The sequence below is a fragment of the Arvicanthis niloticus genome, chromosome 20 (assembly GCF_011762505.2).
Source record: "Arvicanthis niloticus isolate mArvNil1 chromosome 20, mArvNil1.pat.X, whole genome shotgun sequence".
Taxonomy (NCBI): Eukaryota; Metazoa; Chordata; class Mammalia; order Rodentia; family Muridae; genus Arvicanthis; species Arvicanthis niloticus.
In genome coordinates this window covers 50,256,264-50,279,618 of record NC_047677.1, presented here as the reverse complement: position 1 = coordinate 50,279,618, position 23,355 = coordinate 50,256,264, and the positions used below count along the sequence as shown (strand labels likewise).

The 23,355-nt window shown below is 46.4% G+C and overlaps 1 long non-coding RNA gene across 1 annotated transcript; it reads right to left on the bottom strand.

Moving 5' to 3' along the window:
* Window positions 1-3,829: 3,829 nt before the first annotated feature.
* LOC143435253 (uncharacterized) lies at window positions 3,830-11,128 on the bottom strand. Its single transcript, XR_013105389.1, has 3 exons — window positions 11,026-11,128; window positions 10,611-10,678; window positions 3,830-7,306 (listed from the first exon to the last, which is right to left on the bottom strand). It is a non-coding gene; the product is annotated as an uncharacterized LOC143435253 (long non-coding RNA).
* Window positions 11,129-23,355: the final 12,227 nt, after the last annotated feature.

Here is a 23,355-nt window from a genome sequence, read left to right as displayed (position 1 = left end):
CATACTTATGTCTTCCCTTGTACCTACCAAAGTCATTTGGGATACAGATTTGATAAAGACAAGTAACGGTGGCTATAGTTACTGGCTCTAACATTCTGAACACTGGCATGCACCTTGCTCTTTCTTTTTCTTGTTTCCAAGGGCTGGGCATCATTCCCCGAGCCTTGCTCACAGGAGGTAGCACTCAGCTGCTGGCCCCATGCTCAGTTCTGTATGTTGCCTCTTCTTCCCACTGTAACAGGAAACAGCATTCAGCATTCAGAGAGAGCAGAGGCTTGCAGAAGGGAGGGAGTACACAGGAAGTGGCGACTCCTAGTCAAATCCTGTGAGGAGACTGTGTGAAGCTGGTTGCTTACTCTAATGAAGCCTGTCTCCTTAATCACCCTCATTATACACGGCCCACAAAGGGCTCAAAGGGTTTGTGAAGCTCCACTTGAGCAGGGAGGGGACACTCGTCCACAGCACACCTGGGGCCCACAGAGATGGTATTTGTTGCACTGGGCGTGGTGGTTCACGTCTTTAAGCCCAGCACTTGGGAGCCAGAAGCAAGTGGGTCCCTCTGAGTTTTGAGGTCAGCCTGATCTATATAGTGAATTCTAGGACAATCAGGACTACATAGAGACCCTGTCTCAAACAAACAAATAAACAAACAAACAAAATACTTGCACAGGACCTGGGTTCAACTTCCAGCACCTACAAGGTAACTCACAAATGTCTATAACTCCTGTTCCAGGGATCCAGCGCCCTCTTCTGGTCTCCTCTGGCACTGCATGAATATGGCACACATATACCTTTAGGCAAACCACTCCTACACATACATTAAATAAAACTAAAATAAATTTAACTACAACACATTATACACTTTTTAAAAAAGTATTTATTTTATGTACATGAGTACACTCACTATCACTGTCTTCAGACACACCAGAAGAGGGCATCAGATCCCATTACAGATGGTTGTGAGCCACCATGAGGTTGCTGGGAATTGAACTCAGAACCTCTGGAAGTACAGTCAGTGTTTTTAACCACTGAGCCATCTCTCCAGCCCACATTATACACGTATACACACACTTATATACAACATTCATCTGAAGATTCACAGTCACATCCACTCATACACAAACAGACCCATACAAATACGGTTACCCCACACACACTCTCTCTCACACACACCCTTTCACACACATACACACACTCACACATAAAACTCTCATATGCACACACAAACACACATATACACACAGTCATCCCACACACACTCTCTCACATACACCCCCACATACTCTCTCACACACGCAATGCACATACACGCACACACTCACACACACTCTTTTGAACATATGTGCATACGTACACACACTTAACTTCTTATATTCCTTCATCCCTTCAGCTGAACATAGCAGGGCTTGCCCCATGCCAGTTACTGGCACGGCTAAAACACCCATGTGCTGGGCCCTTGTTCCTCTAGTGACCTTTGACCTCCAACAACAGGCTGTATTCATGAACTGTTTATTGCTGTTTTTAGTGTCTCATTGTAGCACCTGGCAATACCCTAGAAAAAGTTAGTCAGCCTTGGTTGGGTAACAGATAGGACTTGGCGGGTGGTACAGGGGTGGAGTGTAGACACCAGGTTCCTTATCTGCTTCTGCCCAACAGAGTGGATGAACACTGAGAGGCACAGTGCACTTTTCTCCCACAGAGAGGTCTGTCCCTGCCCACGGCCATACCATGGAAAATGCAGTACTACCCAGCAGACAGGACCAATTAATTCTAAATGTCACATCAGCCTTATAGCACTGGAACCTTCATCCAATCTGGAGGCCACTTGAAGACCATCTCGAGAGTCAGCAACCCTGCAGTGACTGCACTCCACTCTACCTCCCATTGTGTGAGGGTGACCTGGAGGCTCTTTTGCATACACTGCATATACCGAGGTCACACATCTAGAAATAAGATCGGAAGGATCTGGGAAGGAGGGCACTGAGGCCGCAGGCTGGGAGCTCCTCACGTGTCATGTCTACTCTAGTCCGTGGGTAGGGGAGGAAGCTGGGAGCTGTCTGCCAGGAGCAAGGAACAGCAGTCCCTGCCATGCTTGGGGGGTGACCTTAATTCTTTACTTTAGCTTTCCTTCTCTGGAGCCTCGAAGAACAGACTACTTAGGTGTTCCGGGTACCTGCAGAGTCACTGTGCATAGACAGCCAGGGAGAGCCAGGTAGGCATGGTGACATGCACTTGTGATCTCAGCATTCAGAAGGCAGAGGCCAGAGAATCACCCAAAAGTTCTAGGCCAGTCTGGGCTATATAGTGAGACCCTTTCTCAGAACAAAAGCCAGGACCACTCATTAGGTAGAATTGCCTGCTGTCAAGTCAGACAGCTGAGTTCAAACCTTGTACCCCACATGGTGAAGGGGGAGAACCAAGTCCCAGAAGTTGTCTTCTGACCCTCTAGTGACACCCACACATCCACACACAGAGAGTACATTTACATGTTAAATAGTGTATATTTATTAGAAAGCTGGATTTGTTTAACTGAAGCAAACAAAGGTCTGGAGAACCTCTGGGGCCCTGTCACAGTGTGAGCCTGGCTTGCCCTCCACGTGGAGATGCTCCCTCCCTGGCCCCCAACAAAGGGAGGCCTATGTTTCTGCACAGCATCCAAACTGACCCAGGAGTTGTCCACCTGCACTCCCCAAACGCTGACAACTCAAGGTCTCCAGCCTCTGATCTACACAGATCCTGTAGCCTCTGGTGATGGGGGGTGGGGGTAGGGGTGGGGGTGTCACAGCAGAGGCACTACCTGGCAGGCAGAAACGACCTGGGTGTGGTTTTTTGGGGGCAGAGACTTTGGTCTACAGTCACTCTTCAGAAGAGGATATCACCCCTGCCTGTGTTGTGCACCCCCATATCCCCAACAATCTCTAATGAAAAGGTTCGATGCCTCCCCTGGAAGTTCCCATGACTAAAAACCCTGGCACTGTGTTCCTATGTAAATAGACAGTGTTTTACAGCCTGCTTCTCTTCCCTGTGCACACACTTCCTCCCTTCCCAGCAGATGTGCTGATCCTAGCATAGACTACAACTAGCTGTGTGGGACCACAGGTGTGAGTCCTGTCTTCATGAGCTCATCTGAGTCAAAGGGTCAAGGCTCTGTTAGAGTTTTTACAGTCCCAGAGACAAACTCATGATGTGCTAGCAAATCAGCTTGTGGGGGAGACAGAGACCCCTCGTTCACAGAGGTCACCCATCCCTATTGTATAAACAATCCACTTACCAGCTGGTCTGAGCTGGCTCCCTCTTGACAAAATAAGTAACAGACCCTCTGGAACTGACTGGAAGATGGGGCTATCCTGCTTGAATGCTGGGCCTTAGAGTGTGAACTTCAGGCTGGGGAGCTGGTACACTCCCAGTAAAGTGATTGTCACACAAACATGGGGACCACAGTTCAATCCCCAGCACCCACATAAACAGCTGGGGTGAACAGCATGAACTTTAAACCCAGTACTAGAAAGATCCCTTGGGCTTGCTGGTCAGGCAGCCTTACCTAATCTGTGTGCCTCAGGTCCCAAAGAGAGACCCTGTCTCACTCCTAAGGAACAACACCTGAGTTGACTTCTGACCTTCACCTGTCTACACACACACACACACACACACACACACACGAGTGTCAACTTTGAGGGTACAGGAAAGCCGGAGCTCAAATACCTGAAACTTTAGGTAAATTCCACCTGCCTCCTCTGCCAAACTGGGTTGATAAAACTACCAGTAGAAGCACTCTGACGATGACTTGAAGACCATAGTCATAGCTCAGCCTCTGTGAGCTCCCAGCATTGCCTAACTTACCTGGAGTGTAAGCAACTACTCTCCAAAAGTCTAATGTAAAGAGTCGAGTGTGGCCCTGGCAAGGTGGCAGGGGGACATCTTGGAGGAGCAGAGATGTTTGTTTGGTTTGGTTTTAAACGACAGGATCTCTAGATAACCAACCCCAGGTGGCCTGAAACTTACAGAGACCCTCCTGTCTCTGCCACCTGAGTGCTGGGATTAAAGGCATGTGCCACTTACCCGCTTTTCATTTTTCTAAGCAGAACTTTTTTTCTTCCAAGGTTGTTCCCCGCCCTCATATAAGAGATAGAATTCATGAAACTCTTTACCCCGGCTCGATGACTCAGCAGGTGGAGGTACTTGGCACCAAGTCGGATGACTTCAGTTCAGTCTTCCGTGCCCACACGGTGAGAGGCAAGAACCAACTCCCACAGGTTGTCCTCTGTCCTCCCTGCTTGATCCTAGACACACACACACACACACACACACACACACACACACACACACACACACGCACGGAGTCCTGGATCTATCCTCCTGCCTCTACATCCCCAGTGCTGAAATTACAGGTGTATCCCACCAGGCCCAGCTGTTCAGACTTTTTGCAGTTGCAGTTGATGTGACCTGGCTTCACTCTTTTCAGAGACAGAGAAACTGTGTCCAAAAACGGACACACTGTGCCACAGGCAGAAGCAGGGTGTCGGTTTACCCAAGGCCTCTGCTCATGCCTGGCAGAGTACTCCAAGCTGTCTGCATACCTTGAACACCAGGGCAGCAAACCAAGGCCTGTCAGACACTGGGATTTATGGCAGACTATGTAGAACATTGAGCTCTGGTCAGACATCTAGCAGAACCTTCCAGCAACAGCACGCCATACAAGGAAGCTTCATCTCACAGACTGGGATGGGGGAGGAGGAGTCAGAAAGGACAGGAGTTGCTCACCAAGAGAGAATCTCTGCTCTGAGAGACATAGAGACAGAAGACAGGGTTTGAGGGGAGATCCAGTCTTGTGGCAAAGGGTTTTTTGGTAACATAAGAAAGCATCAGAAACTTCGATGTACAAGAGCTATTAATTAAAATGAATGAGGACTGAGGCTGGAACATAGTGGATAGTACGGTCTATTGGTCAGTTAGAATGCAGGGAGCCCTGGGTTCAAGTCACAGTACCACATAAAATGGGCATTGTGGTAGTTTCTATATGCTTGGCCCAGGGAGTGGCACTATTAGAAGGTGTGGCCTTGTTGGAGTGGGTGTGGCCTTGTTGGTGTGGGTGTGTCACTATGGGTGTGGGCTTTAAGATCTTCATCCTAGCTGCCTCATGCTAGCAATATTCTGTTAGTAGTCTTCAGATGAAGATGTAGAACTCTCAGCTCCTCCTGCACCATGCCTGCCTGGTTGCTGCCATGTTCCCACCTTGATGATAATGGACTGAACCTCTGAACCTGTAAGCCAGCCCCAATTAAATGTTGTTCTTATAAGAGTTGCTTTGGTCATGGTGTCTGTTCACAGCAGTAAAACCCTAACTAAGACAGGCATAGTGGAACACATCGGTAATGCCAGCACCTGGGAGGTACAGGCAGAAAGATCATCAGTTCAAAGTCATCTTCAGATATATAAGGAGTTTGAGGCCAGCCTGGACTATGAGAGACCTTATATCCAGGAAAAAGAAAGAACTGTGTTTGAGCCATCTGTGACACTTTCCAGCTGCCTGACCCACCCAGCTGTTTTACTTGGCTGAGTCTCTGACACGCCTGTATTTACTGAACACAACTCATGTATGTAACCCTGAGCAACTGGGGAGACAGCGTTAAAAAGATGAAAAGTTTGTTATGTTAGAGACCAGCTTAGAGACGATCTTTTAAAAGTACCTCACACCTGCAATTCCAGCATTCAGGAGACAGAGACAGGAGGATCACTGCAAGTTTGAGGCCAGCCTGAGCTACACAGTGAGCTCTAGGTCACACAGAGCTGCAGCGCAATAGTCTGTCTCAAAAGAATACATAAAACAAGCATATTCATACTGAGACAATTGGATTGGCACAAGCGAAGGAAACACTCAGACCCTACATCATACCACAGACGAGCCCTTACTCGGGGCTGGAGTCAAAGGCGCTTGCTTGCTTTTGCAGAAGACCTGGATTTGGTTCCCAGCACCCACGTGGAGGCTCACAACCATAGGTAATGCCAGCCCTCTTCAGGGTTCTGTAGGTACTGCATGCATGTGATGCTGGTAAGACACTCATAGACATTAAATAAGGAACAAAGAAACAAAGAAAGGATCCTTCCTCACAAATCAATGAAAAACACAAATATCTCTAGTTTTGAGACTGGATTTCATGTAGCTAAGACTCGAACTCACTATGTAGCTAAGTCTGTCCTTGGACTGTCTCTCCTTCTGCCCCTACCTCTCAAGGACTGGGACTATGCGTCACCACACCTGACTCAAACGTATCAATCCACACAAAGGAGAAACTGAACACTATGGCTGGTACCTACCATTCAGCTACTTGGGAGGATGAGGTGGGGAGGATCACTAGTTACAGGCTAGCCTGGGCTACATTCTGAGACCAGAGGGTGAGGAGAGGGAGGACGGCCTGGGGAAGTCAAATCATCCCCATTGTTAGTGAGAACTCTGAAAACTGGAATTTCTGTAAAAGGCTGAACGTGGAGCAAACATGTGACCTAACATGACCTAGAAACACTCCTCCTCCTCCTCCCAGGACAAGCAAACATGCTTCACTCAGTCTGTAGGATGTCCCAGAGCAGTGAGTGTTCTTCACTGCAGCTGAAATGTGATGTCATACAGCCCATCATGGCAGACAAGGCAGGGTGGCATGAACATGGGGTGCTTGATCATGCTGTGTCAGTCCGTAGTCAGGAAGCAGAGAGGAATTCCACCATTTCTGATTTCTCTTTTATTCAGTCCGGGACCAGCCCAAGGGCTGGTGCTCTCCACTTTCAGGCTGCATTTCCTTCTTGCTGAGCCCTTCCAGGAAACACCCAGAGGTGTGTTCTCACATTAACCCAGACAAGTTGATTGTGAAGATGAACCATCACCCAAAATAAATGGCCAGAGGGATGGGCAGGTAAAGACGTGGTAGAGCCACCCAGTGAGCATGTTGAGCAGGAGAGACACGCTCTAACAGGGATGAACCCTGAAACATCCTGAATACACAGATCTGTCAAGACAAAGGGAGTTGCCTGGGGCTGGAGAAGAAAAGACTTGTGAGAAAAGTTCCTGTGATTCTGTGTAGCCCTTTTTGTTCATGTACCTGAGGCTAGCCTCCAACTCAGAGCAATTCTCCTGCCTCAGCTTCTCAAGTCCTGGGATTGCATGCCCGTGCCATCACACTCAGCTCTGTATGTGGTCTTTTGAGGAGAAGAAAAATGTTCTAAAGTCAGTTGTGGGGGCTGGAGAGATAGCTCAGCAGTTAAGAGCACTGACTTCTCTTCTGTTGGACTCAGATCCAAACCAGGGGATGCGCTCCTGCAGAAATATACACAGACAGGGGATTCGCTGCAAAAACATGAGGTTTAATGATAATATAACGATAATAACCAGTGCACTGGGGTTCTCTCACACGCAGGCAAGAGGAACCCTGAGCTAAAGCTAAGAACAGTTTTTATACAGTTTAAAAGGTGGACAGTGACTAGGCACAATATGATTGGCAGAACAGTGTGACTGTTAAACTGATTGGTCTTTGGGGAATGAGGTGCCAAGGACCTCCCTTGTCTGTAAGTGTCAAGGGTTGGTCTGTCTTGCAGAATGTGTCTACATGCTCTGGGCCTTCTCCACCTGCAGGTGGGTTCCCTTCCCTGTGGTCTGAAGAATGTTAATCAGCCTTTTTCCGTTCCTCCTCTGAATGTTAATCCAGCAGGTGTCCTCCAACCAAGAATGTGCTGGCTCCTCCTGGGATGTGTCCTAGGGCAGCTAATTTTTAAGTGTAATGGAATTACTACACTTCCAGAGGTCCTGAGTTCAATTCCCAGCAACCACATGGTGGCTCACAACTATCTGTAATGGATCCGATGTCCTCTTCTGGTGTGTCTGAAGACAGCTAAGTGTACTCATACAAACAAAATAAATCTTTTTTTTTTAAAGTCAGTTGTGGCAATGGCTACAATCTACAACGGCTACTCTATGAATACGTTTCAAACTTCACTTACCCTCTAAAAGGGCAAACTGGGGCCATTGTCAGGCTCAATGGTTAAAGCTCCTGCTACTCTGTCAGTCAGGGGACCTGAGCTCAGGTCCTAGCCCCCACACTGGGCAGCTCACAACCACCTGCAGCTCCAGGGGATCTGAGACCTTCTCTGACCTCCCTGGGTATCATACACACATATGTATGCAAGCAAGAAGACACCCATATGTATGAAATAAAAATAGAGTCTGGAGTTGCTCAGTGGTAGGGCTCTGGGCTAGCATGTTTAGGGTCCTGAGTAGGAAGCTATAATATCTCAAAGGGGAGTCTGCTGAGAGTTGCTCACAGTAAGGACAGGCTCAATGCCACTCAACTGTCTGTTTGCCTATGCGTTATTGCATTAAAACACATAGGCTGGAATGATGCTGACACCACTTGGGAAGCAGAGGCAGGAGGATTGGTGTGAGCTTATAGCTAGCTTAGACTACAAATCAACTCTTTGTCTCAAGAGAGAGAAAAAAAGGTAAGTAAATAAAGGCATCTATTTTTTCCTTCCCACCATCACTGTGAGGACCACAAGAGATAAAATTAGAAGGGTCAGGGTGAGTAAGCTGGTTCAGGAACCAGGTCTGGGGACTATGGAGACAAAAGAAGGGAGAGGGTACAGCTTAGCTTTCGGCTTAATTAATTCATCTGTTGCTTAGTTGTCTTTCTAAGGTTCACTTTTGAAATTCCAAAAGTGAAGTTATTCAGGAGCCCAGCTCCGCTCTCTTGAGGATTTAGTGTCCCTGCAATGATTTCCAGGGTTAGGATCAGGCTTCTATTCTTGGCCTGTGTTTACCTTCAGTTTGTGTCTTTTTCCCTGGCTTTGCTTACCTTTCCTCCACCCACTCCCAATGTACTTGAGTCTATTAGTCACAAAAATCGACTGTGATGAAGACATTATTCCTCTCTTGCTCAGGTTCCTGCCCCCTCACCAAGGACCGACCCCCTGAGCTCCTCTTGGCCACCGAACCTGATTTCTCCTACAGTGAAACCTTCCCTGGAGTGATTTCTGTCTTTACAAGTTGCGAGGCTCCTCCTCCAAGTCAGAGCCTTTCTAGCCGGAAGTCTACTTCCTGGGCGCCTGAACCACAGAACCGTGGCTGAAATCCAGACAGCTGACGTCACGACGTGTCCAGATGGCGGAAACCATTGCTCAACAAAAGGAAATTGATGCCAATCCCTTATTTCTCTGTGACCCGATCCCTCTTGCCCCCTCCCCTCTCTCTGAGCCCAGAAAAGTGTTTTCCTAGACAGAAGGAAGGTGAGCAGTCCGGGGGGGGGGGGGGGGGGAGGGAAATAGCTCTGGCCTTGACCTCATGCCTGGTGCCACGTGTGAGGTTCAAGGCTGATTGCGTCAGCTGACTAATGTTGCAAGGCTGAGCACTGGATGCCGAGTCAGAAGATGTAAGTCTGAAGAGGAGTTCTTCCACCAGGATCTGACCTCTGACAAATCACTACACTTCTTTTGATAATATTTTTTTTTCAACTATTAGCAATCATTCCCTTCTCCCAGTTGCACGGCTGGAGTGACGTCATCTGTGTGAGTGCTTTCATAGCCTGAAGTACACTGAAGTGCACTGTAGAGTTCTGCCTTCCTCAGAGAAGCAGGAGGCAGGAGAGAGGATGATGGCGCTGTTCCGGAGTCAGGCAGCCTGTTCCACGCGAAGAGGGATCCTGCCCATGACCCGCTCAGCTATTTGACTTCCGTGCCCAAATGATTATAATGAGCCAACAGGCAGATGCTCAAGAAGTGGAGACAAGAACACCATGAATTCAGAGCCAGCTTGAGCTGGAGAAATAGCTCAGGGAATAAAGTGCCTGCTACAGAAGCTTAAGGACCTGAGTTCAGATCCCCAGCATCTATATAAAGCTGGATGTAACAGTATATACCTATGCCTCCCTGCTTGGGAGGCTGGGACAGAGGGGATCCCTGAAGTTCACTAGCCAGCTAGTCTTGCTAAATCAGGGAGCTCCAGATTCAGTGAGAGACATTGTTTCAAAAAATAAGGTGGAGAGTGATGGAAAAAGATACTTAGTGTCAACTTCTGACCTCTGCCCAGAGCACACAGGCATTGGCTTCTTTGTGGGTTGTTCTTTCTCCCACCCTTCTCCACCCCTTTTCTTTCATCCTTTCAACCCTCTAATACTTGATAGGAGAGAGGAAAAAGTATAAAGGAGAAGGGAGGGGGTCAATGTTATCCTTAGACTACTTCCTGGTGGTTAGGAGCATTGAGTTCCTTGGGGCAAGTTTGCTCTTTGCCATCAGGTTATCTAATTTCTTCTTTCTTCTTTGCACACAACTTCTTAACAAACTGCAACCAATGACCCACACCATCTCTCCGGACCCTCTGAGAAGTCCCCACAATTCCAAATATCACACATTGCCAGAAACTAACTACAGCTGGCAAAACCACGCCCCTGCTAGAGTACGAGGCAAATCATAGTCAGCTGCTGTGGACAACCTGAAACAGCACCAGATCCCACACGTGGAATTAAAATGAAAACATATTCTTATAATATTTGTGTTTTTTAGAGAAATCAAAACTCCAAACTTGTCACTACAGAAACACACACACACACACACACACAAATGATTAAAAATACCTGTTGTGCCAGGCTTGGTGGCATATGCCTTTGATCCTAGTACTCAGGAGGCAGAGCCCAACAGATCTCTGTGACAAGTAAAGGAGCAGAATTAGTACAATTGGTTCATTTTCATTTATGTTTTTGTATTGGGACAGGGTTACCAAGGCTGGTCTCCTGCTTAGGGGCTCCAGTGTTTTTTGTTTTTTTTTTCTCCCTCCCCAGACTTCCAAGCATTAGAGAAGGTGAATGCCATCATGTCTGACTAATATAGTTATTTGGGGGAACCAATATGAAAGATAACTCAGAGAGTTATCCAAGCACAATGAAACATGCCTATAATCCCAAAACTAGGGAGACTAAGGCAGGAGAACTGCAACGTCAAGACCAGCCTGAGCTAAATAGTAAGATCCTGTCTCAAAACAAACAAACTCACAAATATTGCCTGATATGGTGGTGTCCATCTTTCCACATGAAAGGTAGAGGCAAGAAACTCAGGAGCTCTAGTTCAAGTCCCACCTGGGATACATGAGATCCTGCAGAGATAAGGTGAAGTTGGAGAAGAAGGGAAGAGATGAGAAGAGGAGGGAGAGACAGGAAGAGACAAGACAGACCAGCCCACATAAAATAATGCCTGGCCTGCAGCAGATTCAGTAAACTCAGACTAGTGCATTCTCCAGAGGCTACCTTATCTCTTTGCATGCCTGAATGTGTGTGACGTTCAGCCTAATTCAGAGACACCCCACCCCAACCGCTCCGCACTGTCCGCACAGCAGACAGGGTAATTTAACTAACATCTGAGTACATTATTTTCTTCATTATGACATCCCAGATCTCTGCTAGTCCATCTACAGGAAGACCAACATTTAAACGTACTGGAGTCTGCAGCAGGTCCCAAGTCTACAACACGCGCTGAGTCCTAGAGTCTGCATCAGGATCTGAGTTCTCTGTGGCCTCTCCTGATGCCCCTTGCCTCCACCTTGGGCTCCTGTTGCTTCTTGGCCCTCTTCCCCTTCCTGAACCCTGCTCTGGCTGACTCCCAGTTATCCAGGAATCCCTTCTAACTCCGTGGGGTTGGGGGTGGGGGACTGAGTTCTTTCTCCCTTTGTTCTTGAAGACTCCCTTCCTTCAGGCCTCAAGTCTGACGGGTGGGAGGCTGAGGAGTAAGTGCCGATAGCCAAGCTTGTTTTTTGCTGCCCCAGCATGACAAGTTACTTGCCTGTGGTGAAACAGCTAAACAGCATCGGTTCCATCTGCCTTGGCTGTTGGTTGATCTGTTCTCATTGGCTCACCCTGCTTTCCTCCTCCCTCATAAACTCTGTTGATCCTTCTCCTCCTCTTTCTCTTTTCTTTGTATTTTGTTTGTTTGAGGCAGAGTTTCGCTGTGTCACTCTGGCTATGCTGGAACTTGCTGTACAGACCAGGCTGGCCTCAAACTCACTCTGTCACCAAGGCTGGCATTGAACTCCCGTGCCTCCTGATGCCTCCTGAGTGTCAGGGACTGTGCATGTGAGAATAACCAGCTTATGCAGATATGACTGTTCTCAGTTTACATATTTGGTGGCCAAGATTCACAGCTATGTGGTTTGTTTAATATTCAGCAACCGTCATAAACAAAGGCTGAATCCCTGTCTTTTGGTTGGGAGAACTACCCCTCCCACTTGAGTTTGAAGCTCTTTCTTTCTTTGAGCTGCTGTGAGGTTGGCTTACTAGGACTCAGGAATCCCCACTTTTCTCACCAGCCTCTCAGAGTGACATTTGCCAATAGGTGTTGGTGTCTCCTTCAAGAGATGGTCAGGCTGGCAGCACCCAAGACAGACATTTAATAGAGACCTTTCCAGGTTGGGAGGCTGAGGTAAGAGGATTATGAGTTCAAGGCCAGCCTGAGCCACATAGGAAACCTTGTCTTAACCCTTTTTCCTGGCCTCTCAAAAAAGAAATTAATCTGAATACTTAAGAGACAGAAACAAGCAGATCTCTTGTGAGTTTAAGGCCAGCTGGGTCTACACAATAAGTCTCTGTCTTAAAAGATGGAAAAAGAAAGAAAGAAACCTTCCAGGCATAACCAATCTGTGGTGAGAGAAGCGGAAACTGTGGCTGTTTGGTCAGGGGAGGAAACGGGTGCTGCATATTGATTGGAAAGAGGAAGGAGAGAAGCCTCTGGATGCTATCACATCAGGAGAAGCCACACAAGCTGCACACTTTAAGATTCACATGCTTTGGGCTAGACAAATAGCTCAGCAGTTAAGAGCACTGACTGCTCTTCCAGAGGTCCTGAGTTCAATTTCCAGCAACTACATGGTGACTCACAACCATCAGTAATAGGATCTGGTGCCTCTTCTGGTGTGTCTGAAAACAGCAACAGTGTTGTGCTCGTATACAATAAGTAAATAAATCTTTTAAAAAAAATTCACATGCTTTGCTGTGCCTCAGTTATGCATCAATAAAAAAATAAACAACAAAAGGCAAACAAACGTTTAGCATGCAAAAGATCCTGTTCAGAGGATTTAAAATTAAGTGGAAGGGCCGGGTGGTGGTGGCGCACGCCTTTAATCCCAGCACTTGGGAGGCAGAGGCAGGCGGATTTCTGAGTTCGAGGCCAGCCTGGTCTACAGAGTGAGTTTCAGGACAGCCAGGACTTCACAGAGAAACCCTGTCTCGAAAAGCACATACCTGTAATCCCAGTGCACATACCTGTAGTCCCAGTGCACACAACTGTAGTCCCAGTGCACACACCCATAGTTTCAATGCACACATATGTAGTCCCAGTGCACACATCTGTAGTTCCAGTACACACACCTGTAGTCCCAGTGCACACAGCTGTAGTTCCAGTACACACACCTGTAGTCCCAGTGCACACAGCTGTTGTTCCAGAAACATGAAAGTTTGGGGATGTACCTGCTGTGGCTATTGGTGGTTGCCAACTTGACTACACATGGAATCAACTAAAACCCAAATGGCTGGGCACAGCTGTGAGGATTTTTTTTTTTTTCTTAATTAGATCATTGAAGTAGGAAGACCCATTTCTAAACTGGATCTTTGCGGGAAGATCCACTTTTGCTGGCGGCCTATACAAAGGACATAGAAGACGAAACCTTGCTCTCTTTGCCTGCTTGCTCTCACCTCGGTGGCAAGTTCATTCCTGAACTGGCATAAGAACCGACTTCTTCAGGATTCCAGTGTTTCCTGAAGACCAGCTGAGACATTATGAACTGAACAACCACTGGATTGTTTTATTTATTTATTTATTTTTACATTCCGACTGCAGTCTCCTCCTCCCTCTTCTCCTCCCAGCCCCTTCCCTCCACCTTTCCTTCATACCCCACATCTACTCCTTCTTCATTTCTTTTTAGAAAAAGACAGACTTCCCATGGATATCAACCAGCCGTGGCAACATCAAGCTGCAGTAAGACTAGGTACATCTCTTCTCCTATGAAAGCTAGACAAGGCAGCACAGTAGACAGAAAGGGTCCCAAAGGCAGGCAACAGAGTCAGAGACAGTCCCTGCTCCCACTGTTAAAGAGTCCCACAAGAAGACTAAGCTACACAACTGTTAAATATGTACAGAGGACCCAGGTCACTCCTATGGATAGCAATCCAGTCTCTGTGAGCCCCAATAAGCTCAGGTTCAACTAATAGATTCTTGCACTTTTCATTGGTAGACAGTAATTGTTGATTAGCTGGACCACAGTCTGCAAGCCGTTCTAATAAATCCCCCTCCTATACACAGATTCATTCTATAATTTCTGTTCCTCTAGACGACCCTAATACAACAAGTTTAAGTTCCCAAGTTCAAGGCCAGCCTGGACAACATACCAACACAATTGTTCGGGTAAATAAATACAGACGCAAATAAAGAAGCTGAGTGTAGAGCACATGCCTGTAACTCCAGCACTTGGGAAGCAGAGGCAGGAGGATTGCCACAAGTTCCAAACCATTTTCTCTAGATGTAGAGTTCCAGGCCATACATAGAGTCTTGAGCTATACAGCAAGACTCTATGTCAGGAAATAAATAAATAAATACATGGCTGTGTCTATAGTTCAGCAGCAGAGCTCTTGCCAGCACATGTGAAGGTCTAGGTTTCCCAATACTGCCAGAAAAACTAATTTGGGAGTGGAGAGGTGGCTCAGCAACTAAGAGAGCCTCCTGTTCTTCCAAAGGACCGGAGTGCAGTTCCCAGCGCCTACATTAGGTAGCTCACAACTTCCGGTCACTCCAACTCCAAGGGATCTGAAGCCCCCTGAAGTCTATAATATGGTTTTGCCTGTAGTGACCAAAGAACTGGTTAATGGGACGTTGAGATAGCTCAGTGGGTTAGGGCACCTGACTCCAAGACTGATGTGTTCGATCCCTGTACTGAATCTACATGGTGGACAGAGAGAATGGATTCCTGCATGTTCTCTGACTTCTATGTATATGGCAAGGCACTCAAGTGTGCCAACATACACATGTACATACATACATACATTCTTACATACACACACACACATATACTTACATACACATATACGAACATACCCCTACACACACACACCTGCTTTTAAACTCATGCTTCTCACTGAAGAGTCAGGAAGCATGGTCCTGCTCATTGGCAAAGCCCAGTGTTTGTTATACAGGTATTGAATGAGTGCTCCTTGACAGACTATAGGAACTTTCCAGCAATGGGGCTGACCTTTATCATCAGGATACACAGCCTGGTGTCCTCTCCAGTTACCCTCAGGACACAAGGACAGGCAGCTGGGAAGTATGCCTGTCCTTCTCAGCTCAGGCCTGGGTTACAGGCTGTTCCTGTCATCCTCAGCTGTCCTAGAATGAGAAGAATTGAGCAATCTGATGCATTTATTACTGCTGTTTAAATTGTTTGTTTGTTTTGAGATGTCGTCTCTCTGGGAACCCTAGGACGGCTTCTAGCTCACAAGGCTTCTCCTGTCTCGGCCTCCCAAATGCTTGGATGATGAGCACACATCACCATGCCCAGTTTTCATTTTAATTTTTCTTGTTTTGTTTTGTTTGAAATAGGGTCTCACTATGTAGCTCTAGCTGGCCTTCAAGTTCTAGAAATCCATTTGCCTCTGCCTCTCAAGCGCTGGGACTAAAGACATGTGACCACATTTGTCATCATCTTAAATTCTGAAAACCATTTTTTATCATAAAATCTACTTGACAGTTTTAAAAGAAAGCCAGGGTGCAGTGATATGAACATAGCTATAATCCCAGTATATGGGATCTTAAGGCAGGAGGATTCTTCAAGTTGAAGGATAGTGAGTCTTTCAGACATGGGACATGGCCGACAAAATTTTAGGGGGTTAGAGTCATCCCTGCTTCCAGCCTTGATTTCTGATCTTCACCTCCTAGTCAGATTTCGCCACCATGAACTCTGTCATGCCCTTGCCACCGTGATGGGTTACTGTAACCTCTAAAACCACAAACCAGGATTAACTCTTCCTCAAGCCTTCGTCAGGGATTTTTGTCACCAAGATGCAGACATAACACATACCCATGCCTGTGAAGGCCAGACAGCTTGAGGCCATTGGGAGCCGTAATGTCCTGTTTCTGTCACAAGCAGTCTGGCTTTAACTGGAACTCATGTCTGGCAGATCCCACCTCCTCTGTGTCATACACAAAGCCCAGGCTTATGCAGCCTACAGCAAATAGAAGAGTCTGTGTGGCTAGCACTGCCTACTCTCTGCCAACGCCTGTGGGCTCCCCTGAAGCTATCTTCCCACCCCAGCTGTTTCCAGTGTCTGTGACAGTGCCACTATGTTGCTTCGGCTGGCCTTGAGCTGGCAACTGGCCTTGAGTTGGCAATGGTCCCCTGCTTCTCCCACCTCCTACTGCTAGGGTTACAGGCATACTACCATACGTGGCTGTTTCTTATAACCCATGAAAAGCATCTGTGAAACCAAGAAAGTCACAAACAAAACAACCTTGCATCCAGCATTTAGGAGAATAAAATAGGCAGACCGAAAGCTCAAGATCAATCTGGATCACTCAGGGAGACTGTCTCAGCAAATAACAAAGTGAAGTCCTACCAACATGAGAAGGAGGAAGGTAGCTGGGCGGTGGTGGCGCACGCCTTTAATCCCAGCACTAGGGAGGCAGAGGCAGGCGGATTTCTGAGTTCGAGGCCAACCTGCTCTACAGAGTGAGTTCCAGGACAGTCAGGGCGACACAGAGAAACCCTGTCTCGGAAAAAAAAAAAAAAAAAAAAAAAAAAAAAAAAAAAAAAAACCAAAAAAAAAAAAAAAAAGGAAGAGGAGGAGGGTGAGGAGGAGGAAGCAGAGAGGGGAAGAAAAAAGAAAGAAGAAGAGAGAGGAGGAGGAGAAAGAGGAATAGGAGGAGGAAAAGGATGAAGGAGAGGAGGAATATGAAGAAGGAGATGAAGACAAGAAGGAGGAAAAGGAGGGGAGGAAGGAGGAAGAAGAGGTAGACAAAAAGAGTAGAAGAGGAGGGAAAAGGAGGAGCAGAATAAAAGGAGGGAGGGAAGCAGAAAGGAAAGAGAGGAGGTGTAGCAGGAGGAGGAAGGGGAGCAGAGGGAGGAGGAGGAGAAGAAGCAGGTAGAAGAAGAGGAGGAGGACTAAGAGAAGGAACAGATGGAAGAGGCAGAGAAGGAGCAGGAGGAAGAAGAGAATGTGGAAGAGAAAGGAGAAAGATAAGGAGAAAGAGGAGATAAGGAGAAAGAGGAGAAAGGAGAAAGGAGAGGAGAAAGAGGAGATAGACATGAAGAAAGGAAAAAATCTTCATTGTTGCTACTGTCTTGTAATGATCCACTAGAGATAGTTAACAACCCTGCTGATTCAGCCAGCTGACGACCTGACCAAGAGAGAGCTTGAGCCCTCTGAAAAGTCTCTTCCTGCCAGAGTTTAGGGATACAATTTGGAAAAGCAAAACCCAGAAAGATACATCAAAGTTAGTGGAGAGACCTTGAAACGTTCATTCCTGGTAGGATGTAGCTGTTGTTTTAGACAAAACTTTTCTATTATTTAGTTAGTACATTTAGATAGCGGCCCAGGCCATGGAAATCTCAGATGTGTCAACAACACTGATGCGACTATTAAGGACGGAGGGTTTGGGGGTTGAGATTTAAGCACAGAATGGAGTCAGAACAGGATGCCAAGACCTTAGTGATTTCATGTTTTTATTTCTCCTTTTTAGTGTGAGTGTGTATGTGTTTCTGTAAATGTGATCTCTCTCTCTCTCTCTCTCTCTCTCTCTCTCTCTCTCTCTCTCTCTCTCTGTGTGTGTGTGTAATGTGCATGTGAGCATGTGTATGCAAGTCACTCACTCCTAAGGATGTGTGAGGAAGCAAGAGGTTGATTTTTGATGTCACCTTCTATTGCTTTGTACCTTATTCTGAGACTTAGTTGGTTACTGAACCCAGAGTTTGTGGTGTCAGCTAGGCTGGCTGACTGTGATGGTTTGTATATGCTTGATCCAGAAAGTGGCACTATTAGAAGGTACCACCCTGTTTGAGTGGGTGTGTTACTGTGAGTGTGGGCTATAAAAGGCCCTCATCCTAGCTGCCTGGAAGTAAGTATTCTGCTAGCAGCCTTCAGATGAAGATATAGAATTCTCAGCTCCTACTGTGCTATGCCTGCATGGATGCTGCCATTTTTCTACCTCAGTGATAATGGACTGAACTTCTGAACCTGTAAGCCAGCCCCAATTAAATGTTGTCCTTATAAGAGCCGCCTGTTCACAGCACGCATAGTGTCTGTTCGCAGCAGTATAACCCTAACTAAGACACTGACCACAGAGCCCCTGGGACACACCTACCTCTTACCTGGCTTTTACCTGGTTACTTGGGATCTAAACTCAGATTCTCATCCTTACATAGCAAGCACTTTTCCCACTGAGCCAGCTCCCAGCTCCATGTCCTGCTCTGTTGTGCTGAGACAGGTTTTAATGTAGCCCAGGTTGGTCTGACCCTTCTGCCTCTACTGCCTGAGCGGTGGGATTACAGGCAGGTACCATGAGTGGGCTTTTGAGCTGGTGCTAGCTAGGGTTGGGATTGTGCCAAGGCTCTAAACATGCTTTGTCCCCTCTGCAGCTCATGTGCCCTGAAAAACCTGCACATGCTCCTTGACTCTAAGTCCCCAGAGGTCCAGAGTCCACCAAAAGGCAGAGTACTAGCCCCACCTCCACCCCTTTATACCAGCACCAGGTCCTAGCCAGATTCTTCCTGCTTGTTCTAAAACAAACAAAAAGCCAAACCCCTAAGTACAAGGACAAGGAAGGGAACATTTTTATTGCCTGTTAGTGTTAAACAAGTTGTTACACTAAGTTCACAATAAATTGTCCTGCCTAAGTATTCTAATCTGATTCAGTCCTGACCTGTTCTAGAGAAGGGATCAAATCCCTCAGGATAAAGACTGTCTCTATAATGGCTCCAATCTTTTGTGAGAGGGTGTTGCTGGAGGAGATTAAACCCAACCCCTATTCACCACCTTTTTTTTTTTTTTTTTAGATTTTTCAAGACAAAGGTTTCTCTGTGTAGTCCTGGCTGGCTGTCCTGGAACTCACTCTGTAGACCAGGCTGGCCTCGAACTCAGAAATCCGCCTGCCTCTGCCTCCCAACACCACCTTTATTTTATTTTATTTTATTTTTAGCCAGAAGGTCATAGATCCCAGGCCAGCCTCTAACTAGTTGAGGACAACCTTGAACTTAAAAAAAAAGATTTATTGTATGTGTATATGGGTGTGCCTGTGTGCATTTATGTACACAAGGCCCATACAGGTGCTCTCAAGAGTCCAGACAAGGACATCACATTCATTGGAACTAGTGAGCAGCTCTCATGAGTCCTGGGAACATAACCTGTTTCCTCTGAAGGAGGATTAAACACTCTTAACTGTACAGCTATCTCTCCAGCCTCCACCTTGAAGTTCTGATCCTCTTGCCTACACCTCCCACATTGAGATTTCAGGTGTAGGCTACCAGACCCAGTTTTTATGTAACACTAGACAGACATTCATTCATACAGGACAGATCAGCTAGCAACCTACCAACTGAGACACATCTCCAGCCCCACGATGCCCCCCCACACACACACACACGCTAAAAAAACTAGGTTTTTTTTTTCCAGCTTGAGAACAATTTTATTAGTGTATAAGAGAAAAACAGGGCAGAGAAGCTGTAAATCTTGACAACTGTCAGAAAGGGGAAAGCCATACCTTTTGCAGTTGAGGGTCTACTAGCAGCCACATGGCAAAGAGGGGCAGGCTTCAGAGACAGAGGGAAGAAGCCCAGAGTGTGTCAGAGAAAGCACATTTGGAGTTCACACATTTTCTCATTTAGAAATTAGGAAAACACAAGATCCCATTCATAGTGTTCCCTGGAAGCATCTGCCAAAAATCTTAATTACATTAAATTATAGGGAGACACTCACATACTATGTTGGACATATTCAGGTCAAAAGAACAACTTGGGAAAGTCTATTACAGGATATTTGAACCTGTTTCTAGTTGTGGTGTGACTTAGCCCTTAGCACACACTTTTAATCCCCCTGGTTGGAATACAGATACTCCCTTAGGGCACACCTTTAATGCCAAACAATGAAGGTAAAGTTAGTTTGTAGGAGAAAGCAGTCATGTTTGAAAGTGAGGTCTAATTGAGTGGCAGACAAAGTAATGAATCAGAGAAAGATTTGACAGAATAGGTTATGCCCAACTCACATGAGGAGAGGAAAGAAAGGGAAATTACTTAAGGGAGAGACAGTACAGGAGGGGACGAGTACAGCACAGGATCCATTAGAGTTCTTGGAGAGATCTGCAGTAGAGTTGAGAGGGAGAGTGGAACAGCACAGAGAGGGAGAAGGAGGATGTTTTACTGGGAGAATTCTACGGAGACAGATTGAAGAGAGAACAAACTAGACACAGGTGAAGACAGAACAAGCAAGAGAATCAGAAGGAGCCAGAAGATTAGAAAAGATTGCTAGAGTTAGTTTTAGCCAAGCAGAACAATTCAGAGGCTGAGAGAAAAGCCAGGTTGAAGAATTCAGCTGTGAGAGGAGTTTTGAGCCAGAACAGCTGAGTTGATCCAGCCAGCTAGAGTTTATCAAGAACAAGGGTGAGTGTAGTCTCAGAGGCTGAAAACATTCTAGGCCTAGATTAGATGGTACAGCAGAGTCTGGAAGCTTCTGGGACTAGGCCTAGGTTAGCAGACAGAGGCTGGCAACAATTACAACAGGAGAATAAAAGATACTGTTACAAAAGTTAGTTCTCTCCATCTGTCTTGTGGGTTCTGGGGACCAAAGTCAAGTGACCAGGCTTGACAGCAAGTGGCTTTTTCTAGTGAGACATCTCACTGACTGAGCCTCACTTTAGATGCCTGTTAAAACCCATCCTAGTTAAGGTTACTATTGCTATGATGAAGCACCATGACCAAGGCAACTTGGGAGGGAAACGGTTTATTTCACCCTACACTCCCAGGTAACAGTCCATCACTGAGGGAAGTCAGGACAGGAACCTGGAGGCAGGAGCTGACACAGAGGCCTTGAAGGAGTGCTGCTTCCTGGCTTGCTCACCATGGCCTGCTCAGCCTGCTTTCTTATAGAACCCTGGACCACCAGCCTAGGGGTGACACCACCCACAATGGTGTGGGCCCTCCCCCATCAATCACTAATTTAGAAAAATGCTAGACAGCTGGATTTTATGAAGGCATTTTCTCAGTTGAGATTCCCTCATTTTAGAGAACTTTGATTTGTGTCAGGTTGATATAAAACTAGCCGGCACAGCTTGTGCCTTGTCATGTTGACACAGAGAGTCGTCTATAGCTGGACTTGAAATATTTTGTGGGTTCTTCTTTCTTCCACCCTTCTCCACCCCCAACACTAGATAGAAGGAAAAAAAAAAGGATAGAGGGGAAAGGGGGTGTTGTTATCATTAGATTACTTCCTGCTGATTAGGGGTGTCTAGTTCCTTGGGGTAAGTTTGATCTTGGATTATCAAGATATCTGATCATCTAACATCTGGATATCTTATATCTTCATCTTCTTCCTCCTCCTCCTCCCCCTCCTCTTCTTCCTCCATTCTTTACACACAACTATTTAACAAACCAAAACCAACAGCAACCAAGAAAAACCCACACCGCCTCTCAGGGCCCTAGCATTTATACACATAATTAAGCTAGAACCTTTCTTTTTATTATTCTCCAAGATTACACACTATCAACATTAGAATATGAACACTCCAAAATTTTAAAGTCCCACAGTTTTTTAAAAACTCATTTAAAATGAGATAGCTCAGTGGTTAAGAGCACTGGCTGCTCTTCCAGAGGCCCCGGGTTCAATTCCCAGGACCTACAAGGCAGCTCACAATTGTCTGTAGCTCCAGTTCCAGGGGATCTGACACCCTCACACAGACATATATGCATACAAATCACTAATGTTCATAAAATAAAAATAAAATCCTACTTTAAAAAACTGAAATCCAGAATCTTTAAAATTCAACATCTCTCAACAGTGGGCTACTATCAAATCAAAAATAAATTAAATCCTTCCTTCAAGAAAGAGGAAGAACCAGACACAGTCACAATCTGAATGAAGCATATCTGAACAAACTTCAAAAGTGTAAGTAACTCGATGTCCAACTATCTGGGATTCACTCACATTCTTTTGGCCTCCTTTAAGGGCCTAGGATCATTTCTTCAGCTCTTATGGCTACACAGATTGTACTCTATGCTCTGGTTAGCTCCACTCCACCACTGCTGCTATTCTTGGTATCCCATGATACTGGCATCTCTAAAACTGCTGGGTCCCTTGCTGCAACTGAGCTGCACTTTCACCAATAGCCTCTCCTGGGCGTTCTTCAAGGACTCCAGCTCTGCCGCACGGGGTCGAGCCTCAGCTGCTCTCCATGACCCTTTCATGCCTTCAAAACCAGCACCAGCTGGGTGACTCTTACGTTACTGAGTTCAACTGTGTCTTAGTTAGGGTTTTACTGCTGTGAGCAGATACCATGACCAAAGCAACTCTTATAAAGAACAACATTTAATTGGGGCTGGCTTACAGGTTCAGAGGTTCAGTCCACTATCATCATGGCAAGAAGCCTGGCAGTATCCAGGCAGGCACGGTGCAGGAGGAGCTGAGAGTTCTACATCTTCACCTGAAGACTGCTAGCAGAATACTGGCTTCCAGGCAGTTAAAATGAGGGTCTTAAAGCCCACACCCACAGTGACACACCTACTCCAACAAGGCCACACCTACTTCAACAGGGTCACACTTTCTAATAGTGCCACTCCCTGGACAGAGCATATACAAACAAACCATCACAAGCTGCCAGCACAAATTACAATCTTGACTACCTCAAAACATAGTTTCTGTGGCTGACCCTGAAGAAACACTTCCCAGAAAATTTCACCTCAATGATGCTGGTTTCTTAATCACAGCTGAGCCTTCATCCCCAGCTAACCAGCATCCATTGTCCCAGCAAAGCAAAGGTTTTCCTTTAGTGATTTTGGTTTCTTGTTAATCACAGCTGATTCTTCAGCTTCTGCTGACCAGACACCATACACTCTTCACACAAATAGCCCAGCAGAGTCTTGCTTCCCTCTGAAATGTCACAAGCCAGGCCTCTGATGTGTGCATTTCTCTCAAAACTCCTTTCTTCCAAGCTCCCATGGAACTGTTCACCAAGCTTTGAACACTCAATGTTCTTTCTTGCCCAAAGGCCCTCCACAAGCTTCCCCCAAACAACATGGTCAGGTCTGTCCCAGCAATACCACACAATCTTGGTGCCTACTTCTGTCCTACTAGGTCACGATGATGG